At 37.4% G+C, this 27528-nt stretch overlaps 1 pseudogene; it reads left to right on the top strand.

Moving 5' to 3' along the window:
• The first annotated feature begins 9980 nt into the window (after positions 1-9980).
• LOC144343118 (QRFP-like peptide receptor pseudogene) lies at positions 9981-11227 on the top strand (annotated as a pseudogene).
• The last annotated feature ends 16301 nt before the right edge of the window (positions 11228-27528 follow it).

Here is a 27528-nt window from a genome sequence, read left to right as displayed (position 1 = left end):
AAAAAAGTAAAATCCAATTAATCATGATAATTCTCAGAATATTGCCATTTAACATTTAAATTAAAATTATTGTGCGGAAACACAACATAAACACGATTCATGTCTATTTCTAACTGATGTGTATTTCGATTCACGAACAGGGCAAATACTTGCGTTGAGATAGAGCGTTGAGATAGTTGTGATATAGTACATATCATTTTTGAAGTGGCTATCTTTGGTGTTTATATTTTTTGACAAAACGATCTACTTTGGCACGAAAAGTATAAAATTATATTTCGTCTTGGAACAGTCATCATAATCCTCGGAGTGATTGCCTGAATACAATGACAACAGTATTACCCATGTTACAAACCTTATGCGCATTCTATTTTAATTTCCTCTTGTATTATATTGTTCAAGTTGTTGGCGAAGAGATCAATTCAACGGACAGAAAGCTCAATCGCTATTCACGAATCAATAACGGCAAATGACAGTGACCGAACGGTTCAGGGCTGACTACCAGATGATGTGGTAGACACGACGGCTCCATACATTCAATAATTCTGACAACAGTAACAGGCTTATATGATATTCTTCAAACCTTAATCTTTTACGTAAGTTTTTTTTTGAATAATTACTGACGACTATGACTTCAATATATAAAGGATAGAGCAAATGAACTCATTATTAAAATTATTTGTTTAATTTATTATTATGTCTGTTTTACCCCACTCTCTACTTAAGACTGATTAGTATTGTCTAGTATTAACCTGTTTATGAAACCACAGTGCGTGCTACTTTAAGTTATAGCCATCATTGTTTCGTTCGTTTAGTGTTACTGTTTCGTGAAATATTATTTACCTTTCTATCCGCTCAGCTTACTAAAGATATAATATCACGTGGATAAAATATTAATTATCGACTAAATCATATCAAGAAACACATCTACTGTTTTTAGAAAACCCCGTGTGCATTATTATGGTTCGTGACAATTTATCGACAAAGGTTTACTTGTAGCACATATTGAGGAAGAACGACGCATTGCAACCACTATTCGCTGTCGAATATACTGCACCGCTGTTTTTTACATTTGTGAACGCGTGTTTTCTCCCTTCGTCTTGTTAACGTAAACGAGGATTTAACATCAATTAATTGGACTAATTAGCGACATCTTATCGCTGTTCGAGCGTGACATTGTGCCAGGATTCATTGTGACGGATGCGACAATTCAACACAACGAAGACGCACAAATGCTTTACTTAACTGTTCACAATGAATTTTGAGCATATGGCACTAATTGCGCGATGCATGTTTCACTCAATCCCGACATACAGCATATGACAAATTAAAAGAATACTCCTGTTTGATCTCAGATGGCCCCAATATTTTATCACTATTGAGTTCCAGAACTGCGAATTGGAATCGCTTCTATTATACCTACATGGCACGTATACCAATATGATTATAAACCTCGTATACAAGAACCACTCGAGGCTAGCGGATCATCCTACATTCCCATAATCAATCACGATAGAAGATGAAATAGATAAGCGTTTGTACGGGAGGACTACATTACCATTTTCCAAGTGGAACTTAAGCAGTTTCACTGAGTGGATATAAGCCCCGGATGTACATCAAGTTAAATCAATCTAGTTTGTAGTGTAGGTTGGAGTGAGGGGAATTTGGTAAACAGAGGTTCGATGTTGTAATTAATGTTATACATTTTTTTTAATTGCCGTCCGTATTCCGTTCCCGAACATCACCGCATCTATTAGTAGCGTTCATGCACAGGTCCTTAGCACGGGGTAAGAGATCAAATAATTTAGCCTGTGCTAATAAAACCTTATTGAACGCTTAGCACGGGCTAAGAAACACCAAGTACGAATTAAATCTGACCCGTTATTATAAGACGCGGTCGAGATGTTCAGTACGAGTGTGTTTGACCGCTTAGCTTGGGCTAAGCGCCCAATACGCCATTGTAGGTAATATTCATTTGAAAGATTTACTATTATATTTATACTAACAATTCATTTCCGAATGCCATTTCTGGCATGACGCGAACACACATATACGGATTGTTATCGAGAAAAAATGAACTGATGACGAAACTCTGCTACTTCCTGTTATTCTGCAATCTGCACTTTCTAAATTTGCTTTGGTTTGTTTTATATGAGTAGAACTATCATGTATACCTTCAAAGTTACTGAACTAGTAATCATAGTTGAAATTATTGAAAATTTGTGAATATTCCTAACACGTTTGGGCGTTCCTTAGCCCATGCTTACCGCTGTATACTCCCGTACGTGAACGCAACTGGGTCTATCCGATATGCATACATATGAGATTAGCTTAAATCTTAGCCCGTACTTCGTGTAGTGTGAACACTACTATTGTATCATCTACTGCGATAACTCCGACCTCTTTCCAATCTTCCCTGTTGGGCAATGGATGTTTCTTACGTCTTTTTCTAATCTATCTTATTCTTCAATAGAAATGACTTAAGTCTTAATGATGATGAAAATGAAATCGTTGTTCTAGTACCAACATTGTCTCAAAAGAAAATGATAAAGCTGATTTTAGCTGAATCTATTCAACGGATAATTCACTCAGAATGTGTTTGTGTATCGGGGCATCTGTGATTTGTCCCCTGACGATCATAGTTTAAACATGTGCAGGTTATCTAGTACCGTGTGTTTCCATCACACATGAAGCAAAAAAGTATATTTTCATTTAGTTTTTTTTTTTTCAGCTTAATTGTCAAATAATTATTTACACCTAATAAATTGGTAAATTTGAATTCATTGCTGTTACATATACAACGAACATGACACGATGACAATACATATGGTGACGTATGCATACTAACAGATATTGTTTCGTTTATGGATACATTACATGGAATGGCGTCATTTCTTTGAGTTACTTGAGACAGTTATATTAACAATTAAATTAACCATCGCTGGAATCAAGTTAGGTTTCACATTCAAATAGCTGAACATTGCACCAATTGAATTGGTGACTTTTTTACGTCTATGTACGATATATAGATTTGTATTATAACGATACAAGTCATCTATTCACCAAAACTTACATGATTACAAACCACTGCGTATAAGATCACGCTTATTTTGTAGTGTTTATTTCTTTTAGCTTATTAACTTCATTATCATTATCATTATCATACAATTTCAGATCATTATATATAAGTTGCATTGTGTAGATTCACAAGATAAAAGCGAAACATATAGTACAACAATGACGTAATGAAGTGTCCATACTTGGTATGGAGAAATACAGTACATTTGTATATATTATATTTATATGTTGCAAAGAGATCAATTTCCATATTTTGATTTATTAGTTATTTCATTCCATAAGGACAGTCGCAACTGTGTAGCTTCTAAACATGGGTGCTAAGTTTTAAATGTGCTTAGACATTTATTCTACATGTTGTCCGTGACGTCAAATATTCGAACTGCGCTTGTCCACTGTACGTCCTATTCCGCTACACACTATTTCATCCGACCTTTGTTCACGGCGACTGACTATTCACATCAATCCAACTTCCCCCCCCCCCACTTCTCTAATCAGCTAATAAATTGCAAAAATCCGCATATTTCCCTAGATTCCTCGGTGTATGTTGACCAAGACAACGAACGGAATATTACTTAGGTGCATAATCACTGGGGACTGACTAGTAGGAACATTCTACTATTATTGTAGGTAAGAAATCGCCCGCAGGTCATTTACATAGGAAATGGCCATGTGCAGGCAATAACTGCGAGCTTCAAATCTAATCATATAATATAAGTTCTTGTTTGTCTACTTCAAGACCCGCCAGAAAAGACGCGTTTCATTTCCGGATGCCGCAATGAGGCGATCTAAATCTGTGCCCCTGAAAATAAATGACGTACTCGTCGCATTGATAAAAAAACACATATATTCTGATAGAATGAAGATATTCTTAGTGAGCAATTACTGCAGGGGTGTAATTAACCTGTGCAGTGACATGTAGCCAACAAATAATTAATACACGGAGCATATGCTCTACTATTCTGCAAACTACTACCTTGAATGCGATGTAGATCAGGCGAAGCTATTTAATGTGTGCCTTTAGATGAATGAGAAAAAAACTCTAACAATGTAGACATTTCAATGAAACGTACTCCCACCCAATAACAAATTTTACTTGAATACTTGGGATCAACAAACTTTGTTTATGGAAAATAATGGTTACATTTTCGTATATGGTCACAGTATAGATTGCATTCGAATGAGGTCACCGTTCGGTAATTATTATGTAATAGCTAAAATTGCTGGCTGGCGACAGTTTGTAAGAAAATCGAGAATGAATAGTAGAGATATTATGAATAATGAAAATATAAAAAAGCACTGGTACGTCGTTAGCTTTTGTGAGATTATGAAAGCAAAATTTACGTTATTTGCGAAGGTTATCTGCTCTAATTATCACAAGACCTTGTTGCCTATCATTCACAGTAGTGACGTTTATTTTGGAATATTACTAATTGATATTTCACAATAAACGTGGCGATGTGCAGGCTAAGTGTCGTCAGTCAGTGATTGCTCGAGCAATACGAGGCGAAACCCAATTTGTGCGATGGTACCTATTTATCGCTGCGTTAAGGAAATTTCAAACTGGGTAAAAACATTTACTTGCATCATATTGCTAAGAATAGTAATATCCATGTCGATTTCAAATCTAAACTTATATTGCGTGCTTAGGGTAAATTAACTTATAATTCGTAGGCGTAGTACAGTAAAATTCCAATTTTTCTGTCGTTTTGGCTCTCCTAGTTGGTCAAGTGATAAAAATATGATCACCTGATAGTACTTATTCGTGGAGCTGTTTGATTACATGTGTCTGTATGGGCTTTATTATCCACTCCCCTTTGGTCCGTGAATTATACTAGCATATGACGTAATATAATCTGGTAGGTTAGCTATGTGATAAATACATGGAGGGAATATTTACATTACAAGTAAATAAACTTCAGTAGACTAAAAGTTTGCAGTTGTATGGAATTATAAAACGCGATACGTAAGCTGGACGTACAGTGGAATCTGACAAAGTCTCAAATGTACGTGCTTATTTCGTATGGCGCATTAAAGTACTCACCTGGTGATAAAAAAGGTTCTAAATGCATAATATGGTTAGTGTTTTATTTGTGTATTTTTGCTGTTTTTGAAATGCTCTTTGTGGCACATAAATTGCGACGTACAGTATGGCTGCATCTTTTGTGGTACCGTAAAATGTGCGATAAATAGGCCATTTTTCGGCATACCCGTGTACCCGTTTCTAATTGAAGCTCTCACTGTGAATTTGCTCAGGTAATATAAACAAGGTGTGAATTATCTATACGATATTTATTTAGTTTTCATTGGCGAATCTTTTAAACCTGCAATATTACTGACAGAGTAAAGTAAACGTGTGTGTCAATTTCCCAATCTCTAATTTGAACAAATAATTATAATGTCTATATGAATTAATTTAATAATCCAGGTTTTAAACAATGCTATTTTGCTTTAAAAGTGTATTATATAAAACTGATCTATAATATTCTTATTTTATAATATGACCAACTAGTATTATGACGATCTCCATAAAATCTAGTACTATATTATAACAGTGTGTTATTTTATGATGTCATGCAACTATAACCCCTTTATTGTAGATACGATACCAAGCTAATACACATGGGCATGTGATTTATTATCATACATGTCTGACGAATATGAGTTCTTCTCTACCTTAAGGCATCAATTTCTGCTTTGTATGCATATATCTTCTATATGCATGCTGTTATATTGAGCAAAATGTGCTCGTCTGACACTAACTAACACAGAAGTATGTTCCTCTTTCGTTAGAATATTTGTATGACGTGTTTTTTTTACCATATTTGTTTAACTCGCTCACAAATCAGAGGTACTCACAACAAGATCCTTGTATTAAATCCTCGCCGACACAAAACGTCTTTATCTGATTACGCCCTCAACTGTGCCAATAATTCATGTTTTTCAATGATTCACTATTTCCTACCGGGCCTCAATTCCGGTATTGATTCTCTCAGTGGTGTACACACAAGTTGGACGGGTTTACTGCATGGCATTAGTTGACTTCACGCAAAACTTAAAACAGGCGCATGATATTCTGACTTGAACCGTGGACTTTGTCAAGTCTTGGAAAGTTTCGATTTAAGCAACCATCATTAGGTGGTCATATTACAAACTTAGGAGTGAATATTTTTTTCCTTTTGCTTTTCTGTTACAAGTTTGTGTAGTTTTTTTCTTACATTATTACATGTTACATAACCAAACACTACTAACACATTAACTTGAGATTTATTAAATATGAGCAGAAACGACTGTGGAAACTAATCGCCATTTTACGTCTAGTTCAAACTTTATTTACAGCATGTATATGTGTAGTGATAGTTTCAATGTCCTGGGGATTAAACTATTATAATTTTATATCATTTCATATGTTGGAAAAAAGTCTTGGCTTGGATAGTTCATATGATGTTATGTTTTTGCAATGTTAACCCCGTCTCTTCTATAAAGATAAGTCGCTCACAACGCCCGAAACTCCCTTGACTAATTTGTCCCTATAAATCATCTCCGGCTATCATGTCACGCTCATTCATAAGCTAGAATGTTCTGCTTTTTTCCCAAGTATATCATACGTTATTTACATGTTTTTTCCCCTCGATTAAATGTATAGAGCCCTCAGATATGGGATGAACAGAATGCAACAACCAGTGGTCGATTTAATTAAAAAAATAACAACAAAGTCTACAGCGGTCACTTATTTATTGGTACGCGTTATCCGTAGGCTATCCATTGTACGGTTACTGTAAATGAGTATATATATATATATATATATATATATATATATATATATATATATATATATATATATATATATATATATATATATATATATATATATATAAATATATATATATATATATATGCATATTCAGATTTTAAATGAAACGAGTTTGAGACATATCTAGAGTGCGTTCAAAATGCAAACCAAACATTTACGCTATATAATATATGTAAAGTGATGGTAAAACGCCACCAAGCGGTCCTTTAAGACTACAATTTAGGCATTTTAATTACAATTTTGTAAACAAAACTTAACATTTTAATGCTTCAATGGTATTGGCTGGATTGAAATCCATTAAGTATCCTACATAATTATATTTACAATTAAACATATTATGCAAATTAGGGAATGTATATAGTTAAACATCTCTTTCTCTTTATGTAGAGTATGACTGACAATAAATGCTTTATAGACGCTGCTTTGAGTTACTAGTACATCGTTAGCCTAACTATTACCACCTATGACTTGTATAATGAATCCCTAATTAATAAACCCAGCATTATATTATGCATATTGTCATCTTACTGTTAGTTGAATTCTTATTCCTGTGAGTTACGAAACCTTTCAAAGGTGGTACAAACGTCTCCCTTATTCGTCACATTCGAAAAAAATGTTCTGTTGCAGTGTACCCGTGGCGGAAATTAAATCCTGTCGCGAAAAGCGATCAAGCAGTTACAAATCTTGTGAAAGGATTTTCGACGACTGTTATCTCACTGAATGGCGAATATAAGCTAGAAGCCACGTACAAATAAAAGATTGTGATGAGAAATGCGTAAAGCGTACATGAAGGCAACACGATTACAAATTTCGTGATAACATCAGACCATTAAATATAAGTGTGTATTGCCATGTGAATAATAAGACATGCGATACGTAAAATGTTGTACCTGGTAATCGTTGTAGTTATATAGAGTCGGTGAAATCGATATAAGGTCGTTGACTGCACTTAACAATCACTACAGTCATTGACAGTGCGCCTATAGATAACTCAACCTTGTACAACGCCCGCGGAAGTGTAATATAATTACTTCATCGACCTTGATTGCACAGGCGCTCTCATTTGAATTACGAAAAAAAATTGCGTAGTTCATTCAAATACTGAAGTTGGTTTCGATACACTGGTGAGATTTTACTTCTTACTTCATTAAATGCAAAAAGCGGAGAATTATTCAAAGTTCGGTATGATTTGTTTTACCTGAACTATAATTGTATATGAACTAGTAATTACGTTCCAAAGCATTACCTGGTTATGTAAAAACACCATGGCTTCGTGGTGCTATGTCCGATGTATTTAGCCTTATGTATTTTGTGGTGCTATATGTATTGTAGTAAATCTGCCTACGTAAGATTCGTACGTGGAGCTGAGCCTAAAAAGAAAAATATAATTAGAAGCCATTGCGTTTTTAGCGTGCGTTGATATCGTTGCTTATGTCTCCCGATTCTTGCGTGTGCTTTCTGTGAGTGAGTAACTAACAACAACTCCAGGCTCTGTGCTAGTTTGTATTATTCTATTATCTCAACATTGTTATGTTCTGTTGTTTTTTCCGCAAAACTAGCATTATTAGCTTAACAAACAATGTAGGAATGTGGGAAGATTTTAACATTAAAATGAAGATGCATACACCATCAAACTGGTTCAAGTCTGACAATGATGAGTTCAAACCACGTGAACAGTACAACGAATTTCAACGTAAAGCCAGACTTCCGATCATTGTGATCAGAGGATCTGAAGAAGATGTTTCAGTTATGCTACTTTTCAGTAAATTACTTACGCCATGATAGTATGGAAAAAAGAAAACGTTTTCAAATCAATATGACCACCGGAACATGTGACCGATTACAATTTCTAAAGTCCTGTTAGTCCCAAACTGCATGCAAAGTTTCAAGAAGAACTAAACCCCAAAATGCTTGGAATAATAGTTAACTAAACGAATGACAATACAACTACAGGTTGCTGCTTACTATTCAATGTATTAGAATGTGATATGACGTCATGCAGTGAATAAATAAGCATATAAGGCTGTAACAACACACTACTACCACTGCGCATACCATACTTCGAAGGCGATACAAAGAGGCAGATTTCCCAGGGATGTTTTATTCCGGCATTTGCATAGCCATTCCTAGAGCGAGGCAGCGTATTATATAGTGCAATACTGGCCAGTTCTTTTGATCACATTCACGGCGAACACGTACAATGGACTTGCGCCACGTTGACGACGGAACGGGAACGTTTCATATGTATCTTAGCCTGATTTAACCGGTAAGATTTGATTCATTGTCACACATACAAACTTACAAAACATTTTCAGAATTCTCGTCGTGAATAGTTCCATCCGTAATCAATTTACCAACTCGTAAATGCAGTACATATTGCATTTACACCAAAGTGTTAAGCTGAAAAACAAATCTGATATTATTCAGAAACTTTAATCAAAATCATGCTGTTGTTTAGTATTATCAGTGTGTTGGATGTTTATTTTTTTAAGACGTAGTTATATGTTGGTGTCAAATAGGAAATTATTAACAAGAATATGTTGTAGCGCTATTTGACTAAACTCCAGAGATCGACCAATCAACCGTTACAAGGTGGTACACGTTTTGGGGCAATTCCATTTCAATAGTTTACAAATTTCAGTCGACAGATAATATTTGTAGTATCATTCAGAGAAAAGGATATGTGGGTAACAGATGCGTGTCAGTAAATATGCTAGAAAAGTCATTAGTATTAAAAAAAACGTCGTATATATCACGTAATTCGCATGCCGGGGTATCACCGAGGTGTCAACAACTCGTTAATTTTCCGGCGAACAGCGACGGGAATGTGACACACGTGTTCATATAGCGTAAATTGATTTGATGATTATATTAACGTTACGACATGCATATTGAATTTCACTTTTACTTACAGCCTGCTGAACTTTACTGTATAACATCTTGGGTTGAAAAAATGGACGTGTCGAGTTACCTGTCCGACTATTCCTACGGATTCTCGAACTGGAATGGTAGTATCGAAGATTTGCTTAACGCACTAAACTTGACATCGGTCACAGATTTCCTCGATCAGTACGACTATGGTGATCTCATACCACCGGTGGTGCATAATATGTCCTCGTCGGCAAGAATTGCACTCACCGTGTTCTATATCTTCATTTTGTGCGCTGGACTCGTCGGGAATGTCTTGGTTATCGTTGTGGTTGCCTTCAATAAGACTATGCAAACAGTCACAAACGTGTTCATAGTGTCTCTCTCCGTATCCGACCTGATCATCACTGTATTCTCGGTGCCGTTTACGTTGATCGAGGCGGTCACAGCTGAGTGGGTGCTAGGACTGTCTATGTGTAAAATGATTAGCTGCATCACAATTTTATCATTCACCTCAAGTGTATTAACTCTCACGTGCATCGCGCTAGACAGGTTCAACGCCATCTGCCATCCTCTCAAAACTAGATTCCTACACACAAATACGCGAGCAATCAAGTTGCTTTGCGTTGTCTGGGGAGTTTCCGCCGCCATCGCAAGCCCGCCCCTGTTTGTGATGGAATTGCATCAGCTCACGGATGTACGTGATAACTCAAAGTATACAATTTGCACAGAATCATGGTCCGCTCCCTACCATAAGATGTTATTTACACTGTTCATCATGACTATGACGTATATACTACCCTTACTACTGATGGGGGTTTTGTATACTCGCATTTGTCACACTCTGTGGGTGAAGCGTACGGTGGCGCCCACCGAATGCCAAGAACTCAACGCTGGGTTATCGAGAAAACGCAAAAGAAAAGTTACGAAAATGCTCATTGTTGTAGTAACTCTCTTTTTTCTATGTTGGACTCCGTACCATATTATAACTGTGAGACGGGAATTCCCACCCTTCAAAGACAACGAAACTAATAGAATCCTTTTAGCTGTGATGACTCTTTTAGCATTCAGTAATAGCTGTTACAATCCCATAGTCTATGGCTTTCTCAGTGAAAATTACAAACAACATTTCTTTAGCACTTTGAGATATAACAGAATCAATATATTAACACCAAATAATACTAATAATAACAATATTCCGCTATCTCTGCAAAGACAGACAACGGGAACACACGTGACAATACATGTTAGTCTAGATAACCTAGTCGATAAATTGTAGACGTTTATACTAGTTGATTGTATCGCTTTATCGTAAATTTTTATATCTGTCTGGTATAAAGTATCTATGTACAATGATTGTGTATGTACGAAGGAAATCATTGCCATAAAAATGAAGTCAATTTAAATTGCTTGAGTAATAATGAATTGTAAAGGTTTGAAATAAAATACAAATACGTAATTCGTTGAAACCTTTTTCAGGTATGTGCATTTACTGTATTAACACTGTCAAATTATTGGTGAATTGGTCACAGGGGACTACAAACTTGTATCGTGGCAGTTGCGTTCATAGGACTAATAGTGGCAAATTATGACCAGTTTTTTAAACAGGTTCATTTAAAAGATTAATTAAAGGGATCACCGGGTAGACAGGTCTCTTCAAATGTACAGATTTTTCTACTTCTAGGACTTCCTAGAATTGGGATATCATGCCCGTGGACGGGGTTGGGGTCGGACGAACCTTCCCACGCGCGCTTCGTTTTTTAATGCACAATATGTTTTAAAAGGCGGACTAATTTGTACCACCAGTAGGGCTGGACGTTCTAGAAAAATTTATCACTTTGTCATAGAATAAAGATGAACCCTGTGGTTTACAGTTAGGTATTTCTTAGTCCGTATTATACTGGGAAAGGCTCGGGCGGGGCGCTGCACGCGGTAAAAAACAACTTTCACGCCATGAAAGTGGTGGACCGCTAGGAGCCGCGCCCCCGGCAAGTCAAAAAAGTTACGCCTGGCTGTTGCTATGGTAAACAGGGCCCGGAAGTCTCACTTGGTGGCCTGTAGATGACGCCGACCGAGCACCGACACAGTCCCCTAATATCATATAAAGCCTGCCGTTGGACATGATGTGGTTTCACCCATTTCTAAGAGGGAAAACATTTCAACCACAAGAGCGTTGGAAAGCATCCAGTTTTCGTGTCGGTGGTAAGAATGCTATGGCTGTTAGGTGTTTGGTTAATAATATTAAGATCATTAAGGATATTAGGTGTTATGTTAAGAACTAAGTTAAGATTCTCGAGGCTATTGGGTTAGATCATGATTTTATAGGCTTTATATCAAAGACTAATTAAAATCTGGAATTCATTTTATAACGGATATAATCAACCTTTCGTTTTCATCCAATAAAATATTGTCTGAAGCAGTTATGTGAGTGTCTCTGATTTTTCCCTTGAAATCCTCTCAAAAACGCAGAAAATGCCATTTCAGAAAGTTCAATTTTCAAAATTTTCCCCAAAGCAGAACCATAAAATAGTACCTTTTTTTAACTTCATTTGTACATGTGTTTTGCCAGTGGTTATTTATAGGTACCTACCACACTCGGCTAAAATATCAGTGACGTAGATTGTGTTATTCCGTTAATCAATGTCGCACAACTCGTATACAAATGTACATTTAATATTTTCTGTTTTGTAATAAGGACGTAAATAATTTGTTTACATTGTCTTTACATTGATTTTCAAGCTGACGAAAAGATCGTCGCTAACACGTAGTTATTTTTTGTAGCTCGCAGTCGAAAACAGGATTAGTATAATTTACGGGCAAGGGAAAATTGTTCAGATTTTTCGATCACCAGGCGAGGGAAGGCCACATTCTACAAATGGCCATTAAGTATGACCTCTACTCCAGCAAATGGATTTACCGCCGTATCGCATTCCTCTGCAATAACTAAAACTGTATACTTATAAAATAAAATACGTACATGTGGACAGGTTTAACACATTCAGATCGGCATTAATTCATCTTTGACTCGAGGCTATCAACATTATAATTCACAACACTTACAGTCATTTTATTATGTTGTTTTTCTGCCGGAGTGTTGGTTTCTATGTGTTCGTGAAATTACACCTGCGTCTCGTGTTTTTCTTATCTATGTTTTTGTTTTCTAATTAAAGCCTGGCAAAACAGTTTCTGATAGCACATCTGCAGTTATTTGATCGTAACAGAAACGCCCCGTACAATTCACAGGTCATTCGCGAGGCTGAAAGTGTTAAAACAGTGTTTTCAGTATCCGGAGTGGTTAAAAACAATAATAGCAAAATAATAGCAATATCTCAGGCAAACATAGATTTATTTTATACCTATTATCGAAGCTTTCAGATGATGTAATGTGTATTAGTACGAGTAAACATAAAACGAGAAACGAGTAATCACAAATCTAGAGAGAGTAATCAAAGACGAGTACTAATAAAGTGAGTACTCATAGAGCGGGTACACATAGAACGAGAAGCGAGTAATCACAGAGAGAGTAATCATGGACGAGTACTAATAAAGTGAGTACTCATAGAGCGGGTACACATAGAACGAGAAGCGAGTAATCACAGAGAGAGTAATCATGGACAAGTACTAATAAAGTGAGTACTCATAGAGCGAGTACACATAGAACGAGAAGCGAGTAATCACAGAAAGAGTAATCACAGACGAGTACTAATAAAGCGAGTACGCATAGAACGAGTACACATAGAACGAGAAGCGGGTACTCACAGAGAGAGTAATCAAGGACGAGTACTAATAAAGTCAGTACTCATAGCGCGAGTGCGTATAGAACGAGAAGCGAGTTATCCCAGAGAGAGTAATCATGGACGAGTACTAATAAAGCGAGTACGCATAGAACGAGTACACATAGAACGAGAAGCGAGTAAGCACAGAGAAAGTAATCATGGACGAGTACTAATAAAGCTGAGTACGCATAGAACGAGTACACATAGAACGAGAAGAGAGTAATCACAGAGAAAGTAATCATGGACGAGTACTAATAAAGCGAGTACGCATAGAACGAGTACAGATAGAACGAGAAGCGAGTAATCACAGAGAAAGTAATCATGGACGAGTACTAATAAAGCGAGTACGCATAGAACGAGTACACATAGAACGAGAAGCAAGTAATCACAGAGAAAGTAATCATGGACGAGTACTAATATAGCGAGTACGCATAGAACGAGAAGCGAGTAATCACAGAGAACGTAATCATGGACGAGTACTAATAAAGCGAGTACGCATAGAGCGAGTACACATAGAACGAGAAGCGAGTAATCACAGAGAAAGTAATCATGGATGAGTACTAATAAAGCGAGTACGCATAGAACGAGTACACATAAAACGAGAAGAGAGTAATCACAGAAAGAGTAATCACAGACGAGTAATAATAAAGCGAGTACTCATAGAGCGAGTACACATGGAACGAGAAGCGAGTAATCACAGAGAAAGTAATCATGGACGAGTACTAAAAAAGTGAGTACGCATATAACGAGTACACATAGAACGAGAAGCGAGTAATCACAGAGAAAGTAATCATGGACGAGTACTAAAAAAGTGAGTACGCATAGAACGAGTACACATAGAACGAGAAGCGAGTAATCACAGAGAAAGTAATCATGGACGAGTACTAATAAAGTGAGTACTCATAGAGCGAGTACACATAGAACGAGAAGCGAGTAATCACAGAGAAAGTAATCATGGACGAGTACTAATATAGCGAGTACGCATAGAACGAGTACACATAGAACGAGAAGCGTGTAATCACAGTGAAAGTAATCATGGACGAGTACTAATAAAGTGAGTACTCATAGAGCGAGTACACATAGAGCGAGAAGCGAGTAATCACAGAGAAAGTAATCATGGACGAGTACTAATAAAGTGAGTACTCATAGAGCGAGTACACATAGAACGAGAAGCGAGTAATCACAGAGAAAGTAATCATGGACGAGTACTAATATAGCGAGTACGCATAGAACGAGTACACATAGAACGAGAAGCGTGTAATCACAGAGAAAGTAATCATGGACGAGTACTAATAAAGTGAGTACGCATAGAACAAGTACACATAGAACGAGAAGAGAGTAATCACAGAGAAAGTAATCATGGACGAGTACTAATAAACCGAGTACGCATAGAACGAGTACACACATAAAACGAGAAGCGAGTAATCACAGAGAAAGTAATCATGGACGAGTACTAATAAAGTGAGTACTCATAGAGCGAGTACACATAGAACGAGAAGCAAGTAATCACAGAGAAAGTAATCATGGACGAGTACTAATAAAGCGAGTACGCATAGAACGAGTACACATAGAACGAGAAGCGAGTAATCACAGAAAGAGTAATCACAGACGAGTAATTATAAAGCGAGTACTCATAGAGCGAGTACGCATGGAACGAGAAGCGAGTAATCACAGAGAAAGTAATCATGGACGAGTACTAAAAAAGTGAGTACGCATAGAACGAGTACACATAGAACGAGAAGCGAGTAATCACAGAGAAAGTAATCATGGACGAGTTCTAATAAAGCGAGTACGCATAGAACGAGTACACATAGAACGAGAAGCGAGTAATCACAGAGAAAGTAATCATGGACGAGTACTAATAAAGTGAGTACGCATAGAACGAGTACACATAGAACGAGAAGAGAGTAATCACAGAGAAAGTAATCATGGACGAGTACTAATAAACCGAGTACGCATAGAACGAGTACACACATAAAACGAGAAGCGAGTAATCACAGAGAATGTAATCATGGACGAGTACTAATAAAGTGAGTACTCATAGAGCGAGTACACATAGAACGAGAAGCGAGTAATCACAGAGAAAGTAACCATGGACGAGTACTAATAAAGCGAGTACGCGTAGAACGAGTACACATAAAACGAGAAGCGAGTAATCACAGAAAGAGTAATCACAGACGAGTAATAATAAAGCGAGTACTCATAGAGCGAGCACACATGGAACGAGAAGCGAGTAATCACAGAGAAAGTAATCATGGACGAGTACTAATAAAGTGAGTACTCATAGAACGAGTACACATGGGAACGAGAAGCGAGTAATCACAGAGAGAGTAATCATGGACGAGTACTAATAAAGCGAGTACGCATAGAGCGAGTACACATAGAACGAGAAGCGAGTAATCACAGAAAGAGTAATCACAGACGAGTACTAATAAAGCGAGTACGCATAGAACGAGTACACATAGAACGAGAAGCGGGTACTCACAGAGAGAGTAATCAAGGACGAGTACTAATAAAGTCAGTACTCATAGCGCGAGTGCGTATAGAACGAGAAGCGAGTTATCCCAGAGAGAGTAATCATGGACGAGTACTAATAAAGCGAGTACGCATAGAATGAGTACACATAGAACGAGAAGCGAGTAAGCACAGAGAAAGTAATCATGGACGAGTACTAATAAAGCTGAGTACGCATAGAACGAGTACACATAGAACGAGAAGAGAGTAATCACAGAGAAAGTAATCATGGACGAGTACTAATAAAGCGAGTACGCATAGAACGAGTACAGATAGAACGAGAAGCGAGTAATCACAGAGAAAGTAATCATGGACGAGTACTAATAAAGCGAGTACGCAAAGAACGAGTACACATAGAACGAGAAGCAAGTAATCACAGAGAAAGTAATCATGGACGAGTACTAATATAGCGAGTACGCATAGAACGAGTACACATAGAACGAGAAGCGTGTAATCACAGTGAAAGTAATCATGGACGAGTACTAATAAAGCGAGTACGCATAGAACGAGAAGCGAGTAATCACAGAGAACGTAATCATGGACGAGTACTAATAAAGCGAGTACGCATAGAGCGAGTACACATAGAACGAGAAGCGAGTAATCACAGAGAAAGTAATCATGGACGAGTACTAATAAAGTGAGTACGCATAGAACGAGTACACATAGAACGAGAAGCGAGTAATCACAGAGAAAGTATTCATGGACGAGTACTAATAAAGTGAGTACGCATAGAACGAGTACACATAGAACGAGAAGAGAGTAATCACAGAGAAAGTAATCATGGACGAGTACTAATAAAGCGAATACGCATAGAACGAGTACACATAAAACGAGAAGCGAGTAATCACAGAGAAAGTAATCATGGACGAGTACTAATAAAGTGAGTACTCATAGAGCGAGTACACATAGAGCGAGAAGCGAGTAATCACAGAAAAAGTAATCATGGACGAGTACTAATAAAGCGAGTACGCATAGAACGAGTACACATAAAACGAGAAGCGAGTAATCACAGAGAAAGTAATCATGGACGAGTACTAATAAAGTGAGTACTCATAGAGCGAGTACACATAGAACGAGAAGCGAGTAATCACAGAGATAGTAATCATAGACGAGTACTAGTAAAGTGAGTACGCATAGAACGAGTACACATAGAACGAGAAGCGAGTAATCACAGAGAAAGTAATCATGGACGAGTACTAATAAAGTGAGTAAGTATAGAACGAGTACACATAGAACGAGAAGAGAGTAATCACAGAGAAAGTAATCATGGACGAGTACTATTAAAGCGAGTACGCATAGAACGAGTACACATAGAACGAGAAGCGAGTAATCACAGAGAAAGTAATCATGGACGAGTACTAATAAAGTGAGTACGCATAGAACGAGTACACATAGAACGAGAAGAGAGTAATCACAGAGAAAGTAATCATGGACGAGTACTAATAAACCAAGTACGCATAGAACGAGTACACACATAAAACGAGAAGCGAGTAATCACAGAGAAAGTAATCATGGACGAGTACTAATAAAGTGAGTACTCATAGAGCGAGTACACATAGAACGAGAAGCGAGTAATCACAGAGAAAGTAATCATGGATGAGTACTAATAAAGCGAGTACGCATAGAACGAGTACACATAAAACGAGAAGAGAGTAATCACAGAAAGAGTAATCACAGACGAGTAATAATAAAGCGAGTACTCATAGAGCGAGTACACATGGAACGAGAAGCGAGTAATCACAGAGAAAGTAATCATGGACGAGTACTAAAAAAGTGAGTACGCATAGAACGAGTACACATAGAACGAGAAGCGAGTAATCACAGAGAAAGTAATCATGGACGAGTACTAAAAAAGTGAGTACGCATAGAACGAGTACACATAGAACGAGAAGCGAGTAATCACAGAGAAAGTAATCATGGACGAGTACTAATAAAGTGAGTACTCATAGAGCGAGTACACATAGAACGAGAAGCGAGTAATCACAGAGAAAGTAATCATGGACGAGTACTAATATAGCGAGTACGCATAGAACGAGTACACATAGAACGAGAAGCGTGTAATCACAGTGAAAGTAATCATGGACGAGTACTAATAAAGTGAGTACTCATAGAGCGAGTACACATAGAGCGAGAAGCGAGTAATCACAGAGAAAGTAATCATGGACGAGTACTAATAAAGTGAGTACTCATAGAGCGAGTACACATAGAACGAGAAGCGAGTAATCACAGAGAAAGTAATCATGGACGAGTACTAATATAGCGAGTACGCATAGAACGAGTACACATAGAACGAGAAGCGTGTAATCACAGAGAAAGTAATCATGGACGAGTACTAATAAAGTGAGTACGCATAGAACAAGTACACATAGAACGAGAAGAGAGTAATCACAGAGAAAGTAATCATGGACGAGTACTAATAAACCGAGTACGCATAGAACGAGTACACACATAAAACGAGAAGCGAGTAATCACAGAGAAAGTAATCATGGACGAGTACTAATAAAGTGAGTACTCATAGAGCGAGTACACATAGAACGAGAAGCAAGTAATCACAGAGAAAGTAATCATGGACGAGTACTAATAAAGCGAGTACGCATAGAACGAGTACACATAGAACGAGAAGCGAGTAATCACAGAAAGAGTAATCACAGACGAGTAATTATAAAGCGAGTACTCATAGAGCGAGTACGCATGGAACGAGAAGCGAGTAATCACAGAGAAAGTAATCATGGACGAGTACTAAAAAAGTGAGTACGCATAGAACGAGTACACATAGAACGAGAAGCGAGTAATCACAGAGAAAGTAATCATGGACGAGTACTAATAAAGCGAGTACGCATAGAACGAGTACACATAGAACGAGAAGCGAGTAATCACAGAGAAAGTAATCATGGACGAGTACTAATAAAGTGAGTACGCATAGAACGAGTACACATAGAACGAGAAGAGAGTAATCACAGAGAAAGTAATCATGGATGAGTACTAATAAACCGAGTACGCATAGAACGAGTACACACATAAAACGAGAAGCGAGTAATCACAGAGAATGTAATCATGGACGAGTACTAATAAAGTGAGTACTCATAGAGCGAGTACACATAGAACGAGAAGCGAGTAATCACAGAGAAAGTAACCATGGACGAGTACTAATAAAGCGAGTACGCGTAGAACGAGTACACATAAAACGAGAAGCGAGTAATCACAGAAAGAGTAATCACAGACGAGTAATAATAAAGCGAGTACTCATAGAGCGAGCACACATGGAACGAGAAGCGAGTAATCACAGAGAAAGTAATCATGGACGAGTACTAATAAAGTGAGTACTCATAGAACGAGTACACATGGGAACGAGAAGCGAGTAATCACAGAGAGAGTAATCATGGACGAGTACTAATAAAGCGAGTACGCATAGAGCGAGTACACATAGAACGAGAAGCGAGTAATCACAGAAAGAGTAATCACAGACGAGTACTAATAAAGCGAGTACGCATAGAACGAGTACACATAGAACGAGAAGCGAGTACTCAGAGAGAGAGTAATCATGGGCGAGTACTAATAAAGTCAGTACTCATTAAGCGAGTGCGTATAGAACGAGAAGCGAGTTATCACAGAGAGAGTAATCATGGACGAGTACTAATAAAGTCAGTACTCATTAAGCGAGTGCGTATAGAACGAGAAGCGAGTTATCACAGAGAGTGTAATCATAGACGAGTACTAATAAAGCGAGTACGCATAGAACGAGTACACATATAACGAGAAGCGAGTACTCACAGAGAAATGACGCATAAAGCAAGGGGCGAGTACTCATAGTAAGTATATCAAGGGCAGTGGGCAACAACTGTTGAGTCAGAGATCTTAATTCAATATATTATTGAATGAATAAATACCTTCAGAGAGGCGAATTTGTTCCTCAGCTTCCGAGAGCGAGGTTTTTTTGTATTTATGTTGGTGATCATCGCTGTGTCTGCGGAAGTACTATGGGGGTATCAGTAAAATATGTTTTAATATAAATGTAAATTCTATGCTTCAATAACAGTATTTGCTGATTTTCTGTGCAATGGAAATTAATACAAGAAACGTTGGGACGATTATCCGGCACATTAATGAATGGTCTAGGCTGGTTGAAGACGTTTTTGGAGGGGTGGTCGCTAGAAGTATTTGCCGTGACTCCAGACTTTTCATTGGGTTTATACAACACTTGTAGAGACATTGTTTTTGAACGTGTCCAACAGTGAAGATACGTCATTGAATATAATTGGGTAAATATAATGGAGAGCATTTTTAAACCTTCTGTTGCAGACCATGTTACAATATTAGGTTTAGTTTCTGAGTTGCATTATTTATTGTTCTTATTTTCCAAGTTTCATTACTTATTGTTCATAGTTTCTAAATTTCTGTTTTAGTTGTTCATCATAAATTACAGTAATAAAACAGTTTTCCGTTCAAGTTATTAAGATAGTGTACATGCCAGCTCCCCCCCCCACCCCCCACCCCCCACACAATAAGACAGGATGATATGTACGGATATGTGTGAGTATGGTTCATGGATTTAATAGGCCACTTCTTTGCTTCAATTCCAAGTATATATCTTTATCATTTATAGTTCGATATCCCACAATGTCTCGATTGCGTACCTGGTAATTCTAACTGGCTACTATTTCGCAAATTTGCCCAGCCTTGCTTCTACCAGTCATTTAAGTCAACTCCCACATTGTCACTGACAGTGAAGTTTAATGCAGACATATTTTAAATCACACAGAGGTAACACAACAATACCTTTCAATTTTCATTCCCTTCCATTAACCAACTGTCTTTGTTCTGGGGCAGTTTTGGTTCACAATCGTTACCAATCCTCTTGTAATTATTGTATTTTATCCAATGGAGCCAATAGAGTGCGTTCGCGTCGTTGTCTCGGGTGCCATGGGGCGCCTCAAACCTGCTCAATAGACCATTTTCCGTTCACTGCGAGATCCCGCGTTATGCGTGAAATCGAACGCAAAAACCGGACAAACAAAGGTCATAGTGGCGTCAAACATCGCGTGGGATTCGACAAACGCAATAGTATTTTGGGGGATATTTCCATGCTTAATAATGTGCTGTACACATTTGATGATGTTCAATTTCGATAAAGGACTCGGAATATTCGCAATATTCCCCTGTCAAAGATCGTTATCGAGTTATAATTTGGGCGTGGTTTTGTAAAAGTGGGCGTCGTACCTAAAATATGTGCGTGGTCATGTTTGTAACTCGATGTTTTCGTAACTCGATGTTCGTAACACGATGTCCGTAACTCGAACTTCGTAACTCGAACAGTTCGATACGCGTTGCTTAGAACTCATTTGCATATTCGAATACGGTGTGAGATATTTAACATAACATTAAAGACTGTCTGTGACACAGGTACTATTCCGTATAGCGCAAAGAAATATAGAGATAGGGGTTCGCCATAAAGCACTTGTGACCAACAATTTTCGTTCCCGAACAAAGTACTATTTGTTCCAGGTTTTATCCTAAAATTCACAAAATCCAGCAAATACAACTACGAATTTCTGCACAAAATATATATTTAATTTTGTTACCAACAGGAAAACAGCACACCACACAACGTTACATTCGTGTACACATATAAAAACAAGTACAAATGAAAACAAGTAACAATTTCTGTTTAATAACTTTATATATATTTGGTATACAAGTGTGCTGTTTAAAAGCAAATAAAATACGAAATAAAATGCTCATCTTATGCTATATGGTATGTTATTCTGCCCAAAACTGAACATTGCTTTAAGTATCTAACTGAAACAAGATCCCACCGACTGTGAGCACTGATCATTGCGTTTGTGGATATGTGACAAACTGGGAAACTTAGTACAAGTACTATTACGAATTAGTATTGCCAAAAGTTTTCCGCGAGAAAGCTCCTCGTGTGGAATATGCGCGTTCATTGCAGCATAGTGTTCGAATCAAACACGTGATGTAATCGACCCGTTCATTCCAGTTCAGTAAATCGACGTAAATGCAAAGAATCACAAATAACAATATTGTTATTGTTTACTGTATTTGCTTCGCTTATGTGCACACATAATGTATGGTCGGTATTACCTCTAGTTCGCTGAAATATGATAAGACTTGTTGGCGATTTTGTCATGCGATCGCCCTTATGTGCGTATGTTCTACGGAGTGCGTTTTTCAATTTCAATATGAAATCTAGAACGCGCACTACACGGCGAGTACATACTAACCCCTCAAAATGAATTAGAATGCCTGTTTACACCTATAAAATTTACAATCCAAGTGGAAATTAGTATTTAACGGAATGACAGTGAAAATCGGGGTATTAAGTTTTCCGGATTATCCCACTATTAAGTGTTTTTCGTCATCCCTTACAATAGTAGTATAGTATAAACCGAGAAAATACGTCGAGAGAATTCCTCACGCCATATGCGCAAGCGCACAAAAGATGAACGCGCAAACGTTATCCATTCGGAACAGGGAACCGGAAATTGACAGCGTGTGCACGTTTATAGTGTATGCGCTTGCGCATATTACGTGACCTGAGGTCCACAAGCCGGAAGGTATGAGAGATTTTGAACGTCCCCTCAAATAAAACTGCCATCATCTTTCAACTAACTCTTACCAGCTCCGGAAAATGTGCACACTATTCTGCCCAGGCAAGAAAAACAAACATGCAAATTATCTTTGACTATAGCGTAATATTTTCATATTTTTTGCGGGTATTTTGGAAGTTGAACAACTACGTCACTTTCATATTTACTCAGTAAAACACACAAGTACCACCTTTATTTCAGTTCATTGTCTCTGGAAAATCAACTATTTCAACTGAAATCCACGTTTCTCAAATGTCTTAAATACTTCCTCATGTTGCCCTCGTTTGTACCCACCCACACTCACTCCGCTATCTTTAAAAACTGTTCCGAATATGCCGGTGACTTCTTACGGGTTTGCATGTCTACCGGTGTCTTTTGACTTTTTTATTTTTGTCCTACCCTCATCTGTTGCTAGGTGGGTTACGCATGCGCAAATAGAATAAAATCGTATCTGACAGTAATTCGAGGATCGGGAACGCGAAATTACACATAGAAATGTGATATGAACAGCAAATTTGTAGTCTTTTCCTTGTACGCACATTATATATTGAGGTTATAAACAGTATGCTCGGGTATCTAATCGCGGGAATTAGACTTCTCTGGGTAAAACTAACATATTTTGAGGTTACGCTCGGTTATTATTTCCGAGAAACATGGTATTCCCCATTTATAACCTCTTATTCAGTGATTTATTGAATTGAATCCCGACTCTGCAATTGTTGCTTACTACTCTTGGTCAGTACAAACAATGTACTTCAAATATACATATTTGAAACATTTCGCACGTTAGCGCGTTTAATTTTTGTTAATAATAGCGGGTTCAGAAAGCAGGCCGATTTTCACTCACTTGGTCAATTGACGCGTAACATGGTGTCGACTAATGTGGTTAAGTGGAAACAAGAGACGGTTATCAATCACAAACATAATATAAACCTAATACAGTAAATTCATATACTGAGTATGGCGCAATAAAACTGATGGTCAAATAGCACAGATAGGTGTGTGTATACTGGAAATACACTATCAGTAAAATCTAGAATTCAGCCATCGAAATTACTGACAAGAGTTTAGAAGTGTTGTACTACCACCGCCGCCATATACATTCAGCGCTAAGCCAACACACACATATATTGCAGGCAACGCAATGTGTACAATGTGTAAAAATTACATTTGTTATAGAAGTACGAAACAGTATGACACGCTACGAACTACCTTGTACTAGGGTTGATGTTCCCAGTGACCGTTCTAATGAGATCGAGTATTTGGTCTATGCACGTTATTTATATTGGGGTCAGGATCACAGGTTGCTTGTCTTTATATATTGTTTATCCGATATTCTCCCCCAGATCGGAATAATGCGATACATTTAAGCTATTTTAAGCTACCCAAATGATATATTCATTTTATTTACACATCTGGCAATACTTATCTACAAACAATCCGTTTCAGTTCTGTTACATTCAATTAATTCAATGTTATATATTACTTTGTATGTTACATGGCTATTTACTCATAATGATTCAAACGAAGAACCCCTAGGTTGTGCGAAATAACAATCCCTATATCAATATCTTCGCTTCGAAAACTCAACTCAACTGGGGTCAATTTCTGTTATTATGCCGAAAAAATGTAAAAGGCTTCATTGTAAGATATTTCCCGCCCTTTTTAAAGACAACATCGTCATTTTTCTCTATTCAATGGATTGTATGTGTTTATATTGCATAAAACCTTCCTACAATTAATTTGCTAGGGGCGACCGTTTGTCATTTCAGGAGACTCGACATTAACACTTGACAGCACACTGCACTGGGGTCACTCGTACATAAGTAAAATGAAACATAACAACGCATTTCCGGTTAAATGATCAATTTTATGTAATCCAGATGTATGTACGATACACAAAAAGTAATAAAAATACCTCGATGACATAAATAGAAGCACTAATCGCCGGTATACGACGTCAACAAATCCAGGAATATGGTGCGCTAACCGCGCTACCGATGTAGTCGTGTTGTTCGATGAATATCTTCCGGTTACAAGTATTCACATAGAACATAACCCGTCGCAAGTAATTCAAAAGACATTTTTGAGTTGAAAATGTTATAGTTGTTCGACTTGTTCATAAATTACAGGTGATTCTACGTGAATTTGCCGGCAAACCTGAACGGCGAATCGCACAAGATATTATGAAAAGCCGGATGATCTAATGAGGCTCACAACCGAATGAGTACATTTATTTAAAACAAATTTGTATCCCACCCTAGTGTTTTGAGTCATCAACGTCATCTAGCTTTCCTAAAAAGTGCTTTAAATGTGTAAAATAATAAAAAGAGCCCAATAGCTAAATTGTGAAATGTATTTTTGCGCCTCCGTAGAGTTTTTGAAAATTATTTCTTCATTTGCAGTTTGTGTATCTCAATAAATCATGATTATTTTTGACATGCAGCTAATTAATACCAAAAAAATGAAAACAAGTTTTCTAAGAAAAGATCATTGTACGAAAGAAGTTGACGGCAGGTTAGAAGAGGTGACGAATGATAATCAGAGAGTATTATCGGCTAAACTGGAGATCAAACTGACCATTAGTAAAAGTGTAGATAGGGAAAGTAGCGTGACTTGTGAAAGCGGCTGGAAGAACAATGCGCGTACTTCGTTACTTCTACTCGTTATTATTATGGAACACGCATATATTTGATGTGTGGGCTATTGTAAAACACAACGTCTGATTCGCAATATTCCGCCCACTATCCGTGATTGTGAATCCGTGGGTTATCGTATTTTGCCTAAGATAAATTGAACGATTTGATTGGGCGCGCAATAGGGCTGAATCGTTCCTGAAACAACAACCCGCATCAATTAAAAATTTGAACGAATATATGTTGCCGTCTTATAACTATTCATAATATAACTGCCAAAACACGCGACTTTGCGTTGGATTTATAAGTTTGATCGACAGTAAATATAAATTCAGATTAAAAGCGACAGCCAAATAAATGAACTATGGCTGACGATGATTTGTTAAACATTAAATGATTTGTTTTATTGTCTCAAAACATATCTAAAACTAGCGAATGTTAAATACATATACATATTTTTTTTGTGAAGTATAAAGTAAATTTGGATCTGCCAATATTAACTAACTAAACTAACCAACACTTATGTTATTAGTTCTAAGATACACTATCATGCAATATGCTAGCATGCCGTACCCATAACTAACGCTGACCATAGCTAAACACGAACATGGTAGAAAATACATTGATATATGTGCCCCAAGGCCCATAATAATTACCTTATGAGACATTTAACGAGACCAACACGAAACAGTTGTCTGACGAGGCCATAGTACGTTTTATATGAAGTGACCAATGTTTAAGCGCTTGTATAACAGAAATAAATATCGCAGGGTTTACATCAGTGTATATTTAATAATCTCTATCTTCAGTTGTAATAATAAAAACACGAATTGCTGCAAGTCGTGCTCAGTTTTAGATATGACATTTGAAACAGGAGATTTAATTGCTTAAACCACCCTTCGGCTTTGTTTTCCCATGACTATTGAATATACATACACTGGTTCGCTTAGGAGTATGTTTGACGTCAGTTACTATATTTTCACTGTCCCATTATGCAATAAAATCGCCGCAGACAGACTCTCATTAACTGGAAACAGTCAAGTGATCATATTACTTTTCCACGTGGCATTATGACGATGTGTTTCATTTAACTGAAATTAGAAATGATATTTACCGATCGATATTGATGATTTTCCACAAAAATCAATGACGGTGACTTTCATAATCCCACATTTGAATAAGCCCAAAACATGGGACTTTTAGATTGAAATTCCAACATATCAAATTATAGACAAATAAAGCTTAAGACGTGGTGGTCGTCGCGCAGCGCGTGTTCGAATTTCATGAAAATAAACAATGTATTTTACACGCGTTGTATACGTCGCTATGAGTTCCATATTGAACAGGACGCGGCACGACGACTGCCGCCCTTTAAAAACGTTGACAAAACATCATCAATTTGCCATTAAATGCATGTAATCTCATACATACACAATATTAATTACCATACACTCGAAATAAAAGATGTACCCAAAAAATGAAAAACGAAAAATATTATATCATTTCTTTGGTTTACACGTACGTTACTTATGAAGTAAAGTAAATCATTTGAATAATCATTAATGCTTGCAACAATCGTTTTTGTTCGAGTAGCTTTCGACACAAATCCAAGGGTAAACTCAACAATACGTGCCGCCACAGAGAACGCTCAGACGGCGCCAACGTGAGTATCCTGTCAAAAAATCGTATTCGATTTCATGTTATTTCTTACTTTTATCATTACCTTCATTTGATGTCTAATACAAACGACCAAGAGACGAATATTACGAACGCGCTGGGATAATGTCAGCAAAGTATTCACATTTTGAAATTCTGATTGTTATTTTGTATTAACAAGCGGAAGCAGATGTAAGCTGGAAACTCGAATAGAATCTCATCACTGTGTTCTTATAGATAATTTACGACAATGTAAGTTCCTATTAGTTAGTCTATTTTATATAATTGTATACGAAACTATATGTGTACATTGGCGGATTTAGATGGGGGCCGAGGGGGCCGCGCCCCCCTATTTTTAACAACCAACAGGGCTTCGTGCCATCGGCGCTCGCGAACTTGGCCTTAGGCCAACTTTTCGCCCCCCTCTATTCCAGAATCCTAGATCTGCCCCTGGTGTATAAAGGCGAAATGTGCTGTGATATCAACCAGTAAGATCAAAAATGAAAAGATTGCTAACGAGGATGTTCGTTTCCATCGACATGCAAATTAACAATGACATGATACAGTCACTGAATCAAAATGAG

This window comes from Saccoglossus kowalevskii, chromosome 19 (genome assembly GCF_978046115.1).
Source record: "Saccoglossus kowalevskii chromosome 19, keSacKowa6.1, whole genome shotgun sequence".
Taxonomy (NCBI): domain Eukaryota; kingdom Metazoa; phylum Hemichordata; class Enteropneusta; family Harrimaniidae; genus Saccoglossus; species Saccoglossus kowalevskii.
Note: the sequence above shows the minus strand (reverse complement) of the source record. Positions and strands in the feature narration are given on the sequence as shown.